The sequence below is a fragment of the Netta rufina genome (assembly GCF_964035555.1).
Source record: "Netta rufina genome assembly, chromosome: Z".
Classification (NCBI taxonomy): Eukaryota; Metazoa; Chordata; class Aves; order Anseriformes; family Anatidae; genus Netta; species Netta rufina.
This window is the reverse complement of record NC_140126.1, coordinates 26,100,251-26,121,764: the sequence shown is the minus strand read 5'-3', so window position 1 is coordinate 26,121,764 and position 21,514 is coordinate 26,100,251.

Genomic DNA, 21,514 nt, shown 5'->3' with positions numbered 1-21,514 from the left:
AATTTCTAGGGCCATTGTATAGCTTTCACTTCTGCATACTGACTCGACTCACCTTCCCCTTCCATGGCCTCCACAACTTGTCGTGTGGGACTCCACACAGCAGCTTTCCACTTCCGATGGCTCCCTACCACACGGCAGGATCCGTCAGTAAACAACACATACTGCTTTCTGTCTTCTGGCAACTCATCGTATGGTGGTGCCTCTTCAGCACAAGTTACTTCTTCTGTTGGTGCTCCGAAATCCCTGCCCTCTGGCCAGTCCATAATCTCTTCCAGGATTCCTGGGTGGTTGGGTTTCCCTATTCGAGCCTGGTGTGTAATTAATGCTACCCATTTACTCCATGTAGATGTGTAGTGGGGATTTTCTCTTTGAACATCCAATGTAACACAGGTAGCCGTGGGGCCAAGAGAAGTTGTGCTTCTGTACCAACAACTTCTGAAGCAGCTCGAATCCCCTCATATGCTGCTAATATTTCCTTTTCAGTTGGGGTGTAATTGGCTTCTGATCCTCGATAGCCCCGGCTCCAGAACCCCAGAGGTCGGCCTCGAGTTTCTCCTGGGGTCTTCTGCCAGAGGCTCCAGGTGAGCCCATGCTCCCCAGCTGCAGTGTACAGTATGTTTTGCACAGCTGGTCCAGTACGGACAGGCCCAAGGGCTACTGCACGAGCTATTTCTTGTTTGAGTTGTTCAAAGACCTGTTTTTGCTCGGGGCCCCACTTGAAAGAGTTCCTCGATATAGAGTCACTCGATATAGAGGACTCACAAGCTGACTATAGCCTGGCACATGCATTCTCCAAAATCCCACAAGACCTAGAAAAGCTTGTGTTTCTTTTTTGCTAGTTGGCGGGGACATAACTGTTATTTTGTTGATCACATCCGTCGGAATGTGGCAACATCCATCCTGCCATTTTACCCCCAAGAACTGGATTTCCTGTGCAGGCCCCTTGACCTTATTCTGTTTAATGGCAAAGCCAGCTTTCAGGAGAATTTGAATTATTTTCTTCCCTTTCCCAAAAACTTCTTCTGCTGTGTTACCCCATACGATGATATCATCGATGTACTGCAGGTGTTCAGGAGCGTTCCCCTGTTCCAGTGTCGTCTGGATCAGTCCATGGCAAATGGTAGGGCTGTGTTTCCACCCCTGGGGCAGTCGATTCCAAGTATACTGAATGCCCCTCCAAGTGAAAGCAAATTGTGGCCTGCATGCTGCTGCTAGAGGGATAGAGAAAAATGCATTAGCAATATCGATTGTAGCATACCACTTGCCTGCCTTTGACTCTAGTTCGTACTGGAGTTCTAGCATGTCTGGCACTGCTGCACTTAGTGATGGTGTGACTTCATTCAGGCCCTGATAGTCCACTGTTAGCCTCCACTCGCCACTGGACTTTCGCACTGGCCATATAGGACTGTTAAAAGGTGAATGAGTCTTGCTGATCACTCCTTGGCTCTCCAGACGGTGAACTAACTCATGGATAGGAATCAGGGAGTCTCAGTTGGTACGATATTGCCGCCAGTGCACAGTTGTAGTCGCAATTGGCACTTGCTTTTCTTCAATCCTCAGCAATCCTACAGCAGAAGGGTCTTGTGAGAGACCAGGCAGGGTAGACAGCTGCTTAATCTTCTCTGCGCTCAAGGCAGCTATGCCAAAAGCCCACCGGTACCCTTTTGGATCCTTGAAGTACCCTTTCCTGAGGTAGTCTATGCCGAGGATGCACGGAGCCTCTGGGCCAGTCATGATGGGGTGCTTTTGCCACTCATTCCCAGTTAGACTCACTTCAGCTTCCAATATGGTTAGCTCTTGGGATCCCCCCGTCATTCTGGAGATAGAGATGGGTTCTGCCCCTTGGTGGCCTGACGGCATTAGGGTACACTGTGCGCCTGTGTCCACTAAAGCTTTATATTTTTGCGGTTCCGGTGTGCCAGGCCATCGAATCCACACAGTCCAGTAAATCCGGTTGTCCCTCTCCTCTACCTGGCCAGAGGCAGGGCCCCACTAGTCCTGGTCAGAGTATCTATCAATTAATTCTTCCAAATGTGAAGCAGAAGTCTCTTTGTCAGGGTCAGGAGTAATACTATCCCTTCTACTGCCTCTGGGGGACTGTCCAACAGAAACTGGGGCAGCAATCCTCCTAGGGGCCCTCTTTGTTGCTGCTGTATCTTTCCGTAGCTCACGTACCCAAGCAGCTAGGGCCAAGGTCGGTTCACCGTCCCACTTCCTCATATCTTCCCCGTGGTCACGTAAATAAAACCACAAGGTACCTCACGGTGTGTGTCCCGGATTCTCCCTTGTTTGAGCCGGGGACTGCTGGCGCTTGATGGCCGAAAGATTTTTCCGTCTAGGTGAGGACGAAGCTATGTGTTCATCTAACCATTGGGACAGTCTCTCCACAGCTGAAATGCAGCCCGGTACTGGGGCAGAGAGATTTGCTTCATATTTATGAAGTTGATTGGACACGTTGTCCACAGTTGGCCCCATCCCCTCCTCCCAACCCATTACTGCCAGTGTGCTGGCATGTGTTGGGGGTACAGCCCGTACAAACTTCTGCCACATGGACGTTGTGCATTGGACTTCATCAGGGTCTTTAGGTGCCTCGGTGTTGTTTAAATCACTATAAAGCATCTCCAGCACAGCTAATTCCCGCAGCTGCTGGAGGCCCTTATCCATAGTGGTCCATTTGCTTACTTGGTACACAATATCCTCTTTGTGGGGATACCTTTTGTTCACAACTGTTAGGATTCGCCTCCAGAGGCTGATAACCTGTGCCTCTCTTCCAATTACTCTATCAATGAGCCTTTCTCTAGAAAGGGATCCCAGCTGCTTGGGTTCATTGCCTTCTAGCTGTTGGTATTGGCCCCACTATCCCAGCATCGAAGCAGCCAAGTGAGGATGTGCTCACCTGGATGACAACTGAAGTCTTTTCGTATTTCTCGCAGCTCACTCAAGGATAGAGACCGAGTAGTTTCTGATTCATCTATGATTTCAGTCTCTTCTCCGTGATGATGCTGCTTTAGAGCTGCCTGCCTTTTCCTCTTCTCCCTCATCCGTAGGAGGAGCTTCTTCCCTTACTAAACAACCTGATCTCCGTTTCCACTGTTTTGTCTTTACTACAGGGGTGACTGATACCATAGATGGTCGGTCCTCTGGGGTGGTCACAGTGTGTACTGTCTCATCATCAAATTCAGGAACCTCCCTATCCCCTTGAGGGTGCTGGGCAATGTTAATTGACATTTGATAGGCCTAAGCCAGACCCCAGCAGAGTGCAGCAAGATGGTGGAGTTCTCTAGTATTGCCAGGGTCTGGGCATACATCTTTCAAACATTCTACCAGTTTTCTTGGATTTTGTACTTGTTCAGGGGTGAAATTTAGAACCATTGGAGGAGAAAACTGTGATAGGTACCTGCCCGAATCCCCACACACACCTTGCCACCCACAACTACTTTGTCTGGGGACAGGTCCTTGGATAATATTCTTAATAAATTGCATTACCTTGGCGAAGAAAACAAACACTAGACCTAGTAATAGGAGGATAATATCTGACCGAGGGTATCCAAGATACTGAAAGGCTGCTGTAATTAGCCCACAGGGAGAAAAGTAGAAGGCACCACACCCGATATTATTCACTGATTGACTGCTGGGGGCAAAAAAGAAGGCGCTGTAATTATTAATATTTTCAATAAGATAATCTCCATGAGACCAGGAGGATAACAATGCCGGGCCTGAATACCAAACAAAACTGAAGGCCAGTATGTTACACATGATAAAAAAAAAAAAAAAAAAACAAACACAAATACAGACTTCAACACTTTTTCCGATCGGATGTAAAGGAAAAAATAAAACAGAGAGTGGACTATATCCAACATATCCACACAGAAAAGTATTACCAGAAAACCAAGCATTACGACTACTAATATGTTAGTTGTAAATACTTCAGTCAATGCTATTATTATCTCAACCCTCGAGCCCCACGCTGGGTGCCAAAAAGGACTGTGGTGGTTTTACTCAGGTGGGCAGCCGAGCTCCACCAAAACTGCTCTCTCACTCCCCCTCTCCTCAAAGAGGAAGGGGGAGAAAATACAACAGAGAGAACTTGAGGTTTGAGATGAGAAAGGTTTAATTAAAGGGAAAGGGAATGGGGAGGAAAAAAGAAACAAAACAAATAATCAGTCCGCGCAGAAGCACAGAGAGAGAGAAAAAAAATATTCTCTACTTCCCATCAACGAGCGGTGTTCAGCCATGTCCTGGGAAGCAGGGCCTCAAACGCGTAGTGGTTGTCCAGGAGGATGAGCCCGCTCCCCCACGAGGGCCCCCCCTTCATGGCTAAGTGTGACATCAGGTGTTATGGAATAAACCTTTGGTTGGATAAGGTCAGCTGTCCCGGCAATGTCCCCTCCCCATCACTTGCCCACCCCCAGCCTGCTGGCTCTTGGGGGCTTGGAAGAAGTCATGATGATGTGCAAGCACTACACAGGAACAGACACAACACAGAAGTGATATCAGTGCTGTTCCAACTACGAGTGCATAGTACAGTACTGTGTGGGCTACTGCAGGGAAATGTGACTCCAACTCAGACAGACCAAACACACCCAACCACGGTGCCCTGCAGGCTCTTGTGCGTGCTCTCTGGGGCCTGCAGCTTCCCTCAGCACACATCGACCCGCGCCGGCGTGCTCTCTTCCAAGGGTTGCGCTGCATTAGAATTTTGATTCTGGCGCCACAACCACCCCCTGCTCTTCCTCCTCCTCCTGCTCCTCCTCCCGTTCCTCCTCCTGCTCCTCCTCTTGCTCGTCCTGACCCCCCACAGCCTTCCTCCCCCTCCTTACTCCCGCTCCGACTCTCACCTTGGCCTTTGCACAGCTGTTTCTCACACTTTCTCCTCCTCACTCCCCACTGCTGAGCAGCATGTTGCCCTGTTTGGCGGTCCTTTCCAAGCATGCTTTCTCCTAAGGCACCGCCTTCCTGGCTGCCAGGCTCTGCCCTGTCCTGCGGCAGTGCCGCTAGAACCGGCATTGTCACAATGCATGGGGCCGATACCGGCTTCTTCTCAGAGGCCACCAGCTGCCCTTGGTGCCAGCACGTGGGCAAAGAAACCAGCACGGCTCAAGAGAAACATAAACATTTCCTACACGTGAGACCTTCCCGGTCTGGAAGCAGGCAGCCAATCAGAGGGAGGAATGAGAAGATGACAGGGTTTTATAAACAAAGCTGGCTAAGCCAATCAGGGAGCGGCACGGCAACAGGTGGGCTGGGCACTTTCACAAAATGGCGGCTCCTCACTCTAGAATGCGGCATGAAACAAAATGGTGTCCGCCACTGCAGGGTGGTGGGAGGGATTGCCTGTCCTGGCCCATCCCAAATCCAGGAGGGCCACTCAGCAGCGTAGTCCTGCCCTTGATAAATGGCCCTTTCCCCGCCCTGCCATGCGGTGTATGCCCAGCGCCTCCAGCTGGTGGCCGGGAAGAGCTTCAGGCTGCAGCCGTGGCGCTGTGGAGCTGTGCTAGCAGCAGAAGCGGCCCCTGTGCCTGCTGCAGTGCTCGCCATCCGACAGGCCAGGTGGTAGCAGGTGCTGCACAGGACACCACGCAGAAGCAAAGGGTCCTGCAACTGTGAATTTGCGGTGTGGAAAGGGTATAGGCGTCAGTTTTGGGGAGGGGGTGTGTGCGCATTTCAAGACAACCAGGCGGACTGTTCCTGCTCTTCGCAGGGAATGTGAGAGAAGAGGTGGCCTGCGCATCGTGACTGTGCTTATGGGGTATGAAGCTGTGGGGCACTGATGGCTCGTGCATGCTTCTTCACATGCGCCTTCTTTTCTCGGTGAGGGATACAAGTCAGCTGCGAGTTTGCAAGTATGTCAGCAGGGATGCGGGAGGCGTTGCCTTGCCTTCCATGCCTTAAAGCCACACAGAATACTGAAGATGCCGGGCCAAACCTGCGCAAGCATCCACAGTATCAGAGAGCACGCAGCAACCTAACAACAGGGCTCAAAGGCCGCGACTCTGCAGGGGCTCTTCCGATGGGACAATTGCTAAAAAGAAACTCCAAAGCTGCCAGAACTGCAGGCAGTGAAGGACGGCTTGCTTTACCCATTGTGGTGGTTTTACTCAGGTGGGCAGCCGAGCTCCACCAAAGCCGCTCTCTCACTCCCCCTCTCCTCAAAGAGGAAGGGGGAGAAAATACAACAGAGAGAACTTGAGGTTTGAGATGAGAAAGGTTTAATTAAAGGGAAAGGGAATGGGGAAGAAAAAAAGAAACAAAAGAAACAATCAGTCCGCGCAGAAGCACAGAGAGAGAGAAAAAAATTATTCTCTACTTCCCATCAACGAGCGGTGTTCAGCCATGTCCTGGAAAGCAGGGCCTCAAACGCGCAGTGGTTGTTCAGGAGGATGAGCCCGCTCCCCCACGAGAGCCCCCCTTTTATTGCTGAGTGTGACATCAGGTGTTATGGAATAAACCTTTGGTTGGTTTAGGTCAGCTGCCCCGGCAATGTCCCCTCCCCATCACTTGCCCACCCCCAGCCTGCTGGCTCTTGGGGGCTTGGAAGGAGTCATGATGCTGTGCAAGCACTACACAGCAATAGACACAACACTGAAGTGATATCAGTGCTGTTCCAGCTACGAGTGCAGAGTACAGCACTGTGTGGGCTGCTGCAGGGAAATGTGACTCCAACTCAGACAGACCCAACACAACGTCCACCCCTTATTCCATAACATTTGTGTCTCAATCAGGTACAGTTTAGTATATAGATGTTCTCATCACCATTGTTTTCTGTCCAATGAAGCATTTATATGTCTGTACTTCTCTTTATTCTATAGGTCTTTTCCCAAAATGCTCATAAAAACTGTTCATGGTTTCAGCTTCATCTGTCAAAGTGGTCACTCAGGGCAGGCAAAGTTGGTTTTCTTGACACCAGCACCAGCTTAGCTCACACCACTGTTGCTCTTGCCCAATTCCTTGCAAAGTTGACCTGTTGTTGGTTCTGCAGTGTCCTCCTACAACACATAACTTGGATGACAGATTAATTTTCTCCCAGTGTTAAATCTCCTTGAGGCACACACTTGATATCCCCATCTTTCTGCATTACCCACCAGGTATACCCTGGTCCTTGGGCAAAGACAATCCCACGAGTGGGTTTGCCTTTTCCCATGGCAGCGGCAACCCACACTGCCTTCCCCATCCACTTTCTCACATGCACTACAGGGACTTTAGCTTCTCCCACAGTGTGTAGGGGTTTTGTTTCAGCAGGACCAGGACGGCTTTCACACCCCCTGTTGTTAACTAGCCAAGTGGCCTTTGGTAGATTTATATCCCAATGTTTCCATGTCCCAGCACCCAATGCTCGCAGCATAGTTTTTAACAGTCCATTGTTCCTCTCAACCTTCCCAGAGGCTTGTGGGTGATAAGGGATGTGATACACCCATTCAATGCCATGTCTTTTGGCCCAGGAAGTGACCAAATTGTTTCGGAAGTGACTCCCATTGTCGGACTCAATTCTTTCTGGTGTACCATGTCGCCACAGCACTTGTCTTTCCAGGCCCAAGATAGCGTTCCGGGCCGTGGCATGGTTTACTGGATATGTTTCCAGCCATCCAGTAGTTGGTTCTATCATGGTGAGTACGTAACGTTTACCTTGGCGGGTTTGTGGAAGTGGTCCGACGTAGTCAATCTGCCAGGCCTCACCATATCGAAATCCAAGCCATCTCCCCCTATTCCAGGGAGACTTTACCCTCATGGCTCGTTTGATTGCAGCACAGGTCTCACACTGATGGTTAACCTGTGTGATGGCCTCAATTGTCAGGTCCACCCCTCGATCACAAGCCCATCTGTATGTGGCATCCCTCCCCAGATGTCCTGATGTTTCATGGGCCCATCGAGCTACAAACAGCTCACCCTTATGTCCCCAGTCCAGGTCCACCTGAGCTATCTCAATTTTTGAAGCTCAATCTACTTCTTCGTTGTTCTGATGTTCTTCGGTAGCATGATTCTTAGGCATATGGGCATCTACATGACGTACCTTTACAGCCAGGTTTTCTACCCGGGCAGCAATATCTTGCCACAGGGTAGCAGCCCAGATAGGTTTACCTCTGCGCTGCCAGTTGTTCTGTTTCCATTGTCGCAGCCACCCCCACAGCGCATTTGCCACCATCCATGAGCCAGTGTAGAGATACAGTACCGGCCACTTTTCTCTTTCAGCAATTTCTAGGGCCATTGTATAGCTTTCACTTCTGCATACTGACTCGACTCACCTTCCCCTTCCATGGCCTCCACAACTTGTCGTGTGGGACTCCACACAGCAGCTTTCCACTTCCGATGGCTCCCTACCACACGGCAGGATCCGTCAGTAAACAACACATACTGCTTTCTGTCTTCTGGCAACTCATCGTATGGTGGTGCCTCTTCAGCACAAGTTACTTCTTCTGTTGGTGCTCCGAAATCCCTGCCCTCTGGCCAGTCCATAATCTCTTCCAGGATTCCTGGGTGGTTGGGTTTCCCTATTCGAGCCTGGTGTGTAATTAATGCTACCCATTTACTCCATGTAGATGTGTAGTGGGGATTTTCTCTTTGAACATCCAATGTAACACAGGTAGCCGTGGGGCCAAGAGAAGTTGTGCTTCTGTACCAACAACTTCTGAAGCAGCTCGAATCCCCTCATATGCTGCTAATATTTCCTTTTCAGTTGGGGTGTAATTGGCTTCTGATCCTCGATAGCCCCGGCTCCAGAACCCCAGAGGTCGGCCTCGAGTTTCTCCTGGGGTCTTCTGCCAGAGGCTCCAGGTGAGCCCATGCTCCCCAGCTGCAGTGTACAGTATGTTTTGCACAGCTGGTCCAGTACGGACAGGCCCAAGGGCTACTGCACGAGCTATTTCTTGTTTGAGTTGTTCAAAGACCTGTTTTTGCTCGGGGCCCCACTTGAAAGAGTTCCTCGATATAGAGTCACTCGATATAGAGGACTCACAAGCTGACTATAGCCTGGCACATGCATTCTCCAAAATCCCACAAGACCTAGAAAAGCTTGTGTTTCTTTTTTGCTAGTTGGCGGGGACATAACTGTTATTTTGTTGATCACATCCGTCGGAATGTGGCAACATCCATCCTGCCATTTTACCCCCAAGAACTGGATTTCCTGTGCAGGCCCCTTGACCTTATTCTGTTTAATGGCAAAGCCAGCTTTCAGGAGAATTTGAATTATTTTCTTCCCTTTCCCAAAAACTTCTTCTGCTGTGTTACCCCATACGATGATATCATCGATGTACTGCAGGTGTTCAGGAGCGTTCCCCTGTTCCAGTGTCGTCTGGATCAGTCCATGGCAAATGGTAGGGCTGTGTTTCCACCCCTGGGGCAGTCGATTCCAAGTATACTGAATGCCCCTCCAAGTGAAAGCAAATTGTGACCTGCATGCTGCTGCTAGAGGGATAGAGAAAAATGCATTAGCAATATCGATTGTAGCATACCACTTGCCTGCCTTTGACTCTAGTTCGTACTGGAGTTCTAGCATGTCTGGCACTGCTGCACTTAGTGATGGTGTGACTTCATTCAGGCCCTGATAGTCCACTGTTAGCCTCCACTCGCCACTGGACTTTCGCACTGGCCATATAGGACTGTTAAAAGGTGAATGAGTCTTGCTGATCACTCCTTGGCTCTCCAGACGGTGAACTAACTCATGGATAGGAATCAGGGAGTCTCAGTTGGTACGATATTGCCGCCAGTGCACAGTTGTAGTCGCAATTGGCACTTGCTTTTCTTCAATCCTCAGCAATCCTACAGCAGAAGGGTCTTGTGAGAGACCAGGCAGGGTAGACAGCTGCTTAATCTTCTCTGCGCTCAAGGCAGCTATGCCAAAAGCCCACCGGTACCCTTTTGGATCCTTGAAGTACCCTTTCCTGAGGTAGTCTATGCCGAGGATGCACGGAGCCTCTGGGCCAGTCATGATGGGGTGCTTTTGCCACTCATTCCCAGTTAGACTCACTTCAGCTTCCAATATGGTTAGCTCTTGGGATCCCCCCGTCATTCTGGAGATAGAGATGGGTTCTGCCCCTTGGTGGCCTGACGGCATTAGGGTACACTGTGCGCCTGTGTCCACTAAAGCTTTATATTTTTGCGGTTCCGGTGTGCCAGGCCATCGAATCCACACAGTCCAGTAAATCCGGTTGTCCCTCTCCTCTACCTGGCCAGAGGCAGGGCCCCACTAGTCCTGGTCAGAGTATCTATCAATTAATTCTTCCAAATGTGAAGCAGAAGTCTCTTTGTCAGGGTCAGGAGTAATACTATCCCTTCTACTGCCTCTGGGGGACTGTCCAACAGAAACTGGGGCAGCAATCCTCCTAGGGGCCCTCTTTGTTGCTGCTGTATCTTTCCGTAGCTCACGTACCCAAGCAGCTAGGGCCAAGGTCGGTTCACCGTCCCACTTCCTCATATCTTCCCCGTGGTCACGTAAATAAAACCACAAGGTACCTCACGGTGTGTGTCCCGGATTCTCCCTTGTTTGAGCCGGGGACTGCTGGCGCTTGATGGCCGAAAGATTTTTCCGTCTAGGTGAGGACGAAGCTATGTGTTCATCTAACCATTGGGACAGTCTCTCCACAGCTGAAATGCAGCCCGGTACTGGGGCAGAGAGATTTGCTTCATATTTATGAAGTTGATTGGACACGTTGTCCACAGTTGGCCCCATCCCCTCCTCCCAACCCATTACTGCCAGTGTGCTGGCATGTGTTGGGGGTACAGCCCGTACAAACTTCTGCCACATGGACGTTGTGCATTGGACTTCATCAGGGTCTTTAGGTGCCTCGGTGTTGTTTAAATCACTATAAAGCATCTCCAGCACAGCTAATTCCCGCAGCTGCTGGAGGCCCTTATCCATAGTGGTCCATTTGCTTACTTGGTACACAATATCCTCTTTGTGGGGATACCTTTTGTTCACAACTGTTAGGATTCGCCTCCAGAGGCTGATAACCTGTGCCTCTCTTCCAATTACTCTATCAATGAGCCTTTCTCTAGAAAGGGATCCCAGCTGCTTGGGTTCATTGCCTTCTAGCTGTTGGTATTGGCCCCACTATCCCAGCATCGAAGCAGCCAAGTGAGGATGTGCTCACCTGGATGACAACTGAAGTCTTTTCGTATTTCTCGCAGCTCACTCAAGGATAGAGACCGAGTAGTTTCTGATTCATCTATGATTTCAGTCTCTTCTCCGTGATGATGCTGCTTTAGAGCTGCCTGCCTTTTCCTCTTCTCCCTCATCCGTAGGAGGAGCTTCTTCCCTTACTAAACAACCTGATCTCCGTTTCCACTGTTTTGTCTTTACTACAGGGGTGACTGATACCATAGATGGTCGGTCCTCTGGGGTGGTCACAGTGTGTACTGTCTCATCATCAAATTCAGGAACCTCCCTATCCCCTTGAGGGTGCTGGGCAATGTTAATTGACATTTGATAGGCCTAAGCCAGACCCCAGCAGAGTGCAGCAAGATGGTGGAGTTCTCTAGTATTGCCAGGGTCTGGGCATACATCTTTCAAACATTCTACCAGTTTTCTTGGATTTTGTACTTGTTCAGGGGTGAAATTTAGAACCATTGGAGGAGAAAACTGTGATAGGTACCTGCCCGAATCCCCACACACACCTTGCCACCCACAACTACTTTGTCTGGGGACAGGTCCTTGGATAATATTCTTAATAAATTGCATTACCTTGGCGAAGAAAACAAACACTAGACCTAGTAATAGGAGGATAATATCTGACCGAGAGTATCCAAGATACTGAAAGGCTGCTGTAATTAGCCCACAGGGAGAAAAGTAGAAGGCACCACACCCGATATTATTCACTGATTGACTGCTGGGGGCAAAAAAGAAGGCGCTGTAATTATTAATATTTTCAATAAGATAATCTCCATGAGACCAGGAGGATAACAATGCCGGGCCTGAATACCAAACAAAACTGAAGGCCAGTATGTTACACATGATAAAAAAAAAAAAAAAAAAACAAACACAAATACAGACTTCAACACTTTTTCCGATCGGATGTAAAGGAAAAAATAAAACAGAGAGTGGACTATATCCAACATATCCACACAGAAAAGTATTACCAGAAAACCAAGCATTACGACTACTAATATGTTAGTTGTAAATACTTCAGTCAATGCTATTATTATCTCAACCCTCGAGCCCCACGCTGGGTGCCAAAAAGGACTGTGGTGGTTTTACTCAGGTGGGCAGCCGAGCTCCACCAAAACTGCTCTCTCACTCCCCCTCTCCTCAAAGAGGAAGGGGGAGAAAATACAACAGAGAGAACTTGAGGTTTGAGATGAGAAAGGTTTAATTAAAGGGAAAGGGAATGGGGAGGAAAAAAGAAACAAAACAAATAATCAGTCCGCGCAGAAGCACAGAGAGAGAGAAAAAAAATATTCTCTACTTCCCATCAACGAGCGGTGTTCAGCCATGTCCTGGGAAGCAGGGCCTCAAACGCGTAGTGGTTGTCCAGGAGGATGAGCCCGCTCCCCCACGAGGGCCCCCCCTTCATGGCTAAGTGTGACATCAGGTGTTATGGAATAAACCTTTGGTTGGATAAGATCAGCTGTCCCGGCAATGTCCCCTCCCCATCACTTGCCCACCCCCAGCCTGCTGGCTCTTGGGGGCTTGGAAGAAGTCATGATGATGTGCAAGCACTACACAGGAACAGACACAACACAGAAGTGATATCAGTGCTGTTCCAACTACGAGTGCATAGTACAGTACTGTGTGGGCTACTGCAGGGAAATGTGACTCCAACTCAGACAGACCAAACACACCCAACCACGGTGCCCTGCAGGCTCTTGTGCGTGCTCTCTGGGGCCTGCAGCTTCCCTCAGCACACATCGACCCGCGCCGGCGTGCTCTCTTCCAAGGGTTGCGCTGCATTAGAATTTTGATTCTGGCGCCACAACCACCCCCTGCTCTTCCTCCTCCTCCTGCTCCTCCTCCCGTTCCTCCTCCTGCTCCTCCTCTTGCTCGTCCTGACCCCCCACAGCCTTCCTCCCCCTCCTTACTCCCGCTCCGACTCTCACCTTGGCCTTTGCACAGCTGTTTCTCACACTTTCTCCTCCTCACTCCCCACTGCTGAGCAGCATGTTGCCCTGTTTGGCGGTCCTTTCCAAGCATGCTTTCTCCTAAGGCACCGCCTTCCTGGCTGCCAGGCTCTGCCCTGTCCTGCGGCAGTGCCGCTAGAACCGGCATTGTCACAATGCATGGGGCCGATACCGGCTTCTTCTCAGAGGCCACCAGCTGCCCTTGGTGCCAGCACGTGGGCAAAGAAACCAGCACGGCTCAAGAGAAACATAAACATTTCCTACACGTGAGACCTTCCCGGTCTGGAAGCAGGCAGCCAATCAGAGGGAGGAATGAGAAGATGACAGGGTTTTATAAACAAAGCTGGCTAAGCCAATCAGGGAGCGGCACGGCAACAGGTGGGCTGGGCACTTTCACAAAATGGCGGCTCCTCACTCTAGAATGCGGCATGAAACAAAATATTGCCATCCACTTCAGGGTGGTGGGAGGGATTGCCTGTCCTGGCTCATCCCAAATCCAGGAGGGCCACTCAGCAGCGTAGTCCTGCCCTTGATAAATGGCCCTTTCCCCGCTCTGCCATGCGGTGTATGCCCAGCGCCTCCAGCTGGTGGCCGGGAAGAGCTTCAGGCTGCAGCCGTGGCGCTGTGGAGCTGTGCTAGCAGCAGAAGCGGCACCTGTGCCTGCTGCAGTGCTCGCCATCCGACAGGCCAGGTGGTAGCAGGTGCTGCACAGGACACAACGCAGAAGCAAAGGGTCCTGCAACTGTGAATTTGCGGTGTGGAAAGGGTTTAGGTGTCAGTTTTGGGGAGGGGGTGTGTGCGCATTTCAAGACAACCAGGCGGACTGTTCCTGCTCTTCGCAGGGAATGTGAGAGAAGAGGTGGCCTGCGCATCGTGACTGTGCTTATGGGGTATGAAGCTGTGGGGCACTGATGGCTCGTGCATGCTTCTTCACATGCGCCTTCTTTTCTCGGTGAGGGATACAAGTCAGCTGCGAGTTTGCAAGTATGTCAGCAGGGATGCGGGAGGCGTTGCCTTGCCTTCCATGCCTTAAAGCCACACAGAATACTGAAGATGCCGGGCCAAACTTGCGCAAGCGTCCACAGCATCAGAGAGCGTGCAGCAACCTAACAACAGGGCTCAAAGGCCGCGACTCTGCAGGGGCTCTTCCGATGGGACATTTGCTAAAAAGAAACTCCAAAGCTGCCAGAACTGCAGGCAGTGAAGGACGGCTTGCCTTACCCATGCACGGTGCCCTGCAGGCTCTTGTGCGTGCGCTCTGGGGCCTGCAGCTTCCCTCAGCACACATCGACCCGCGCCGGCGTGCTCTCTTCCAAGGGTTGCGCTGCATTAGAATTTTGATTCTGGCGCCATAAACCACCCCCTGCTCTTCCTCCTCCTCCTGCTCCTCCTCCCGTTCCTCCTCCTGCTCCTCCTCTTGCTCGTCCTGACCCCCCAAAGCCTTCCTCCCCCTCCTTACTCCCTCTCCGACTCTCACCTTGGCCTTTGCACAGCTGTTTCTCACACTTTCTCCTCCTCACTCCCCACTGCTGAGCAGCATGTTGCCCTGTTTGGCGGTCCTTTCCAAGCATGCTTTCTCCTAAGGCACCGCCTTCCTGGCTGCCAGGCTCTGCCCTGTCCTGCGGCAGTGCCGCTAGAACCGGCATTGTCACAATGCATGGGGCCGATACCGGCTTCTTCTCAGAGGCCACCAGCTGCCCTTGGTGCCAGCACGTGGGCAAAGAAACCAGCACGGCTCAAGAGAAACATAAACATTTCCTACACGTGAGACCTTCCCGGTCTGGAAGCAGGCAGCCAATCAGAGGGAGGAATGAGAAGATGACAGGGTTTTATAAACAAAGCTGGCTAAGCCAATCAGGGAGCGGCACGGCAACAGGTGGGCTGGGCGCTTTCACAAAATGGCGGCTCCTCACTCTAGAATGTGGCATGAAACAAAATGGTGTCGGCCACTGCAGGGTGGTGGGAGGGATTGCCTGTCCTGGCCCATCCCAAATCCAGGAGGGCCACTCAGCAGCGTAGTCCTGCCCTTGATAAATGGCCCTTTCCCCGCCCTGCCATGCGGTGTATGCCCAGCGCCTCCAGCTGGTGGCCGGGAAGAGCTTCAGGCTGCAGCCGTGGCGCTGTGGAGCTGTGCTAGCAGCAGAAGCGGCACCTGTGCCTGCTGCAGTGCTCGCCATCCGACAGGCCAGGTGGTAGCAGGTGCTGCACAGGACACCACGCAGAAGCAAAGGGTCCTGCAACTGTGAATTTGGGGTGTGGAAAGGGTTTAGGTGTCAGTTTTGGGGAGGGGGTGTGTGCGCATTTCAAGACAACCAGGCGGACTGTTCCTGCTCTTCGCAGGGAATGTGAGAGAAGAGGTGGCCTGCGCATCGTGACTGTGCTTATGGGGTATGAAGCTGTGGGGCACTGATGGCTCGTGCATGCTTCTTCACATGCGCCTTCTTTTCTCGGTGAGGGATACAAGTCAGCTGCGAGTTTGCAAGCATATCAGCAGGGATGCGGGAGGCGTTGCCTTGCCTTCCATGCCTTAAAGCCACACAGAATACTGAAGATGCCGGGCCAAACTTGCGCAAGCGTCCACAGCATCAGAGAGCGTGCAGCAACCTAACAACAGGGCTCAAAGGCCGCGACTCTGCAGGGGCTCTTCCGATGGGACATTTGCTAAAAAGAAACTCCAAAGCTGCCAGAACGGCAGGCAGTGAAGGACGGCTTGCTTTACCCATGCACGGTGCCCTGCAGGCTCTTGTGCGTGCTCTCTGGGGCCTGCAGCTTCCCTCAGCACACATCGACCCGCGCCGGCGTGCTCTCTTCCAAGGGTTGCGCTGCATTAGAATTTTGATTCTGGCGCCACAACCACCCCCTGCTCTTCCTCCTCCTCCTGCTCCTCCTCCCGTTCCTCCTCCTGCTCCTCCTCTTGCTCGTCCTGACCCCCCAAAGCCTTCCTCCCCCTCCTTACTCCCTCTCCGACTCTCACCTTGGCCTTTGCACAGCTGTTTCTCACACTTTCTCCTCCTCACTCCCCACTGCTGAGCAGCATGTTGCCCTGTTTGGCGGTCCTTTCCAAGCATGCTTTCTCCTAAGGCACCGCCTTCCTGGCTGCCAGGCTCTGCCCTGTCCTGCGGCAGTGCCGCTAGAACCGGCATTGTCACAATGCATGGGGCCGATACCGGCTTCTTCTCAGAGGCCACCAGCTGCCCTTGGTGCCAGCACGTGGGCAAAGAAACCAGCACGGCTCTAGCGAAACATAAACATTTCCTACACGTGAGACCTTCCCGGTCTGGAAGCAGGCAGCCAATCAGAGGGAGGAATGAGAAGATGACAGGGTTTTATAAACAAAGCTGGCTAAGCCAATCAGGGAGCGGCACGGCAACAGGTGGGCTGGGCGCTTTCACAAAATGGCGGCTCCTCACTCTAGAATGCGGCATGAAACAAAATGGTGTCCGCCACTGCAGGGTGGTGGGAGGGATTGCCTGTCCTGGCCCATCCCAAATCCAGGAGGGCCACTCAGCAGCGTAGTCCTGCCCTTGATAAATGGCCCTTTCCCCGCCCTGCCATGCGGTGTATGCCCAGCGCCTCCATCTGGTGGCCGGGAAGAGCTTCAGGCTGCAGCCGTGGCGCTGTGGAGCTGTGCTAGCAGCAGAAGCGGCACCTGTGCCTGCTGCAGTGCTCCCCATCCGACAGGCCAGGTGGTAGCAGGTGCTGCACAGGACACCATGCAGAAGCAAAGGGTCCTGCAACTGTGAATTTGGGGTGTGGAAAGGGTTTAGGTGTCAGTTTTGGGGAGGGGGTGTGTGCGCATTTCAAGACAACCAGGCGGACTGTTCCTGCTCTTCGCAGGGAATGTGAGAGAAGAGGTGGCCTGCGCATCGTGACTGTGCTTATGGGGTATGAAGCTGTGGGGCACTGATGGCTCGTGCATGCTTCTTCACATGCGCCTTCTTTTCTCGGTGAGGGATACAAGTCAGCTGCGAGTTTGCAAGTATGTCAGCAGGGATGCGGGAGGCGTTGCCTTGCCTTCCATGCCTTAAAGCCACACAGAATACTGAAGATGCCGGGCCAAACTTGCGCAAGCGTCCACAGCATCAGAGAGCGTGCAGCAACCTAACAACAGGGCTCAAAGGCCGCGACTCTGCAGGGGCTCTTCCGATGGGACATTTGCTAAAAAGAAACTCCAAAGCTGCCAGAACTGCAGGCAGTGAAGGACGGCTTGCTTTACCCATGCACGGTGCCCTGCAGGCTCTTGTGCGTGCTCTCTGGGGCCTGCAGCTTCCCTCAGCACACATCGACCCGCGCCGGCGTGCTCTCTTCCAAGGGTTGCGCTGCATTAGAATTTTGATTCTGGCGCCAGAACCACCCCCTGCTCTTCCTCCTCCTCCTGCTCCTCCTCCCGTTCCTCCTCCTGCTCCTCCTCTTGCTCGTCCTGACCCCCCAAAGCCTTCCTCCCCCTCCTTACTCCCGCTCCGACTCTCACCTTGGCCTTTGCACAGCTGTTTCTCACACTTTCTCCTCCTCACTCCCCACTGCTGAGCAGCATGTTGCCCTGTTTGGCGGTCCTTTCCAAGCATGCTTTCTCCTAAGGCACCGCCTTCCTGGCTGCCAGGCTCTGCCCTGTCCTGCGGCAGTGCCGCTAGAACCGGCATTGTCACAATGCATGGGGCCGATACCGGCTTCTTCTCAGAGGCCACCAGCTGCCCTTGGTGCCAGCACGTGGGCAAAGAAACCAGCACGGCTCTAGAGAAATATAAACATTTCCTACACGTGAGACCTTCCCGGTCTGGAAGCAGGCAGCCAATCAGAGGGAGGAATGAGAAGATGACAGGGTTTTATAAACAAAGCTGGCTAAGCCAATCAGGGAGCGGCACGGCAACAGGTGGGCTGGGCGCTTTCACAAAATGGCGGCTCCTCACTCTAGAATGCGGCATGAAACAAAATGGTGTCGGCCACTGCAGGGTGGTGGGAGGGATTGCCTGTCCTGGCCCATCCCAAATCCAGGAGGGCCACTCAGCAGCGTAGTCCTGCCCTTGATAAATGGCCCTTTCCCCGCCCTGCCATGCGGTGTATGCCCAGCGCCTCCAGCTGGTGGCCGGGAAGAGCTTCAGGCTGCAGCCGTGGCGCTGTGGAGCTGTGCTAGCAGCAGAAGCGGCACCTGTGCCTGCTGCAGTGCTCACCATCCGACAGGCCAGGTGGTAGCAGGTGCTGCACAGGACACCACGCAGAAGCAAAGGGTCCTGCAACTGTGAATTTGGGGTGTGGAAAGGGTTTAGGTGTCAGTTTTGGGGAGGGGGTGTGTGCGCATTTCAAGACAACCAGGCGGACTGTTCCTGCTCTTCGCAGGGAATGTGAGAGAAGAGGTGGCCTGCGCATCGTGACTGTGCTTATGGGGTATGAAGCTGTGGGGCACTGATGGCTCGTGCATGCTTCTTCACATGCGCCTTCTTTTCTCGGTGAGGGATACAAGTCAGCTGCGAGTTTGCAAGTATGTCAGCAGGGATGCGGGAGGCGTTGCCTTGCCTTCCATGCCTTAAAGCCACACAGAATACTGAAGATGCCGGGCCAAACTTGCGCAAGCGTCCACAGCATCAGAGAGCGTGCAGCAACCTAACAACAGGGCTCAAAGGCCGCGACTCTGCAGGGGCTCTTCCGATGGGACATTTGCTAAAAAGAAACTCCAAAGCTGCCAGAACTGTAGGCAGTGAAGGACGGCTTGCATTACCCATGCACGGTGCCCTGCAGGCTCTTGTGCGTGCGCTCTGGGGCCTGCAGCTTCCCTCAGCACACATCGACCCGCGCCGGCGTGCTCTCTTCCAAGGGTTGCGCTGCATTAGAATTTTGATTCTGGCGCCATAAACCACCCCCTGCTCTTCCTCCTCCTCCTGCTCCTCCTCCCGTTCCTCCTCCTGCTCCTCCTCTTGCTCGTCCTGACCCCCCACAGCCTTCCTCCCCCTCCTTACTCCCTCTCCGACTCTCACCTTGGCCTTTGCACAGCTGTTTCTCACACTTTCTCCTCCTCACTCCCCACTGCTGAGCAGCATGTTGCCCTGTTTGGCGGTCCTTTCCAAGCATGCTTTCTCCTAAGGCACCGCCTTCCTGGCTGCCAGGCTCTGCCCTGTCCTGCGGCAGTGCCGCTAGAACCGGCATTGTCACAATGCATGGGGCCGATACCGGCTTCTTCTCAGAGGCCACCAGCTGCCCTTGGTGCCAGCACGTGGGCAAAGAAACCAGCACGGCTCTAGCGAAACATAAACATTTCCTACACGTGAGACCTTCCCGGTCTGGAAGCAGGCAGCCAATCAGAGGGAGGAATGAGAAGATGACAGGGTTTTATAAACAAAGCTGGCTAAGCCAATCAGGGAGCGGCACGGCAACAGGTGGGCTGGGCGCTTTCACAAAATGGCGGCTCCTCACTCTAGAATGCGGCATGAAACAAAATGGTGTCGGCCACTGCAGGGTGGTGGGAGGGATTGCCTGTCCTGGCCCATCCCAAATCCAGGAGGGCCACTCAGCAGCGTAGTCCTGCCCTTGATAAATGGCCCTTTCCCCGCCCTGCCATGCGGTGTATGCCCAGCGCCTCCAGCTGGTGGCCGGGAAGAGCTTCAGGCTGCAGCCGTGGCGCTGTGGAGCTGTGCTAGCAGCAGAAGCGGCACCTGTGCCTGCTGCAGTGCTCCCCATCCGACAGGCCAGGTGGTAGCAGGTGCTGCACAGGACACCACGCAGAAGCAAAGGGTCCTGCAACTGTGAATTTGGGGTGTGGAAAGGGTTTAGGTGTCAGTTTTGGGGAGGGGGTGTGGGCGCATTTCAAGACAACCAGGCGGACTGTTCCTGCTCTTCGCAGGGAATGTGAGAGAACAGGTGGCCTGCGCATCATGACTGTGCTTATGGGGTATGAAGCTGTGGGGCACTGATGGCTCGTGCATGCTTCTTCACATGCGCCTTCTTTTCTCGGTGAGGGATACAAGTCAGCTGCGAGTTTGCAAGTATGTCAGCAGGGATGCGGGAGGCGTTGCCTTGCCTTCCATGCCTTAAAGCCACACAGAATACTGAAGATGTCGGGCCAAACTTGCGCAAGCGTCCACAGCATCAGAGAGCGTGCAGCAACCTAACAACAGGGCTCAAAGGCCGCGACTCTGCAGGGGCTCTTCCGATGGGACATTTGCTAAAAAGAAACTCCAAAGCTGCCAGAACTGCAGGCAGTGAAGGACGGCTTGCTTTACCCATGCACGGTGCCCTGCAGGCTCTTGTGCGTGCTCTCTGGGGCCTGCAGCTTCCCTCAGCACACATCGACCCGCGCCGGCGTGCTCTCTTCCAAGGGTTGCGCTGCATTAGAATTTTGATTCTGGCGCCAGAACCACCCCCTGCTCTTCCTCCTCCTCCTGCTCCTCCTCCCGTTCCTCCTCCTGCTCCTCCTCTTGCTCGTCCTGACCCCCCAAAGCCTTCCTCCCCCTCCTTACTCCCGCTCCGACTCTCACCTTGGCCTTTGCACAGCTGTTTCTCACACTTTCTCCTCCTCACTCCCCACTGCTGAGCAGCATGTTGCCCTGTTTGGCGGTCCTTTCCAAGCATGCTTTCTCCTAAGGCACCGCCTTCCTGGCTGCCAGGCTCTGCCCTGTCCTGCGGCAGTGCCGCTAGAACCGGCATTGTCACAATGCATGGGGCCGATACCAGCTTCTTCTCAGAGGCCACCAGCTGCCCTTGGTGCCAGCACGTGGGCAAAGAAACCAGCACGGCTCTAGCGAAACATAAACATTTCCTACACGTGAGACCTTCCCGGTCTGGAAGCAGGCAGCCAATCAGAGGGAGGAATGAGAAGATGACAGGGTTTTATAAACAAAGCTGGCTAAGCCAATCAGGGAGCGGCACGGCAACAGGTGGGCTGGGCGCTTTCACAAAATGGTGGCTCCTCACTCTAGAATGCGGCATGAAACAAAATGGTGTCCGCCACTGCAGGGTGGTGGGAGGGATTGCCTGTCCTGGCCCATCCCAAATCCAGGAGGGCCACTCAGCAGCGTAGTCCTGCCCTTGATAAATGGCCCTTTCCCCGCCCTGCCATGCGGTGTATGCCCAGCGCCTCCAGCTGGTGGCCGGGAAGAGCTTCAGGCTGCAGCCGTGGCGCTGTGGAGCTGTGCTAGCAGCAGAAGCGGCACCTGTGCCTGCTGCAGTGCTCGCCGTCTCACAGGCCAGGTGGTAGCAGGTGCTGCACAGGACATCATGCAGAAGCAAAGGGTCCTGCAACTGTGAATTTGGGGTGTGGAAAGGGTTTAGGTGTCAGTTTTGGGGGACGGGGTGTGTGCGCATTTCAAGACAACCAGGCGGACTGTTCCTGCTCTTCGCAGGGAATGTGAGAGAAGAGGTGGCCTGCGCATCGTGACTGTGCTTATGGGGTATGAAGCTGTGGGGCACTGATGGCTCGTGCATGCTTCTTCACATGCGCCTTCTTTTCTCGGTGAGGGATACAAGTCAGCTGCGAGTT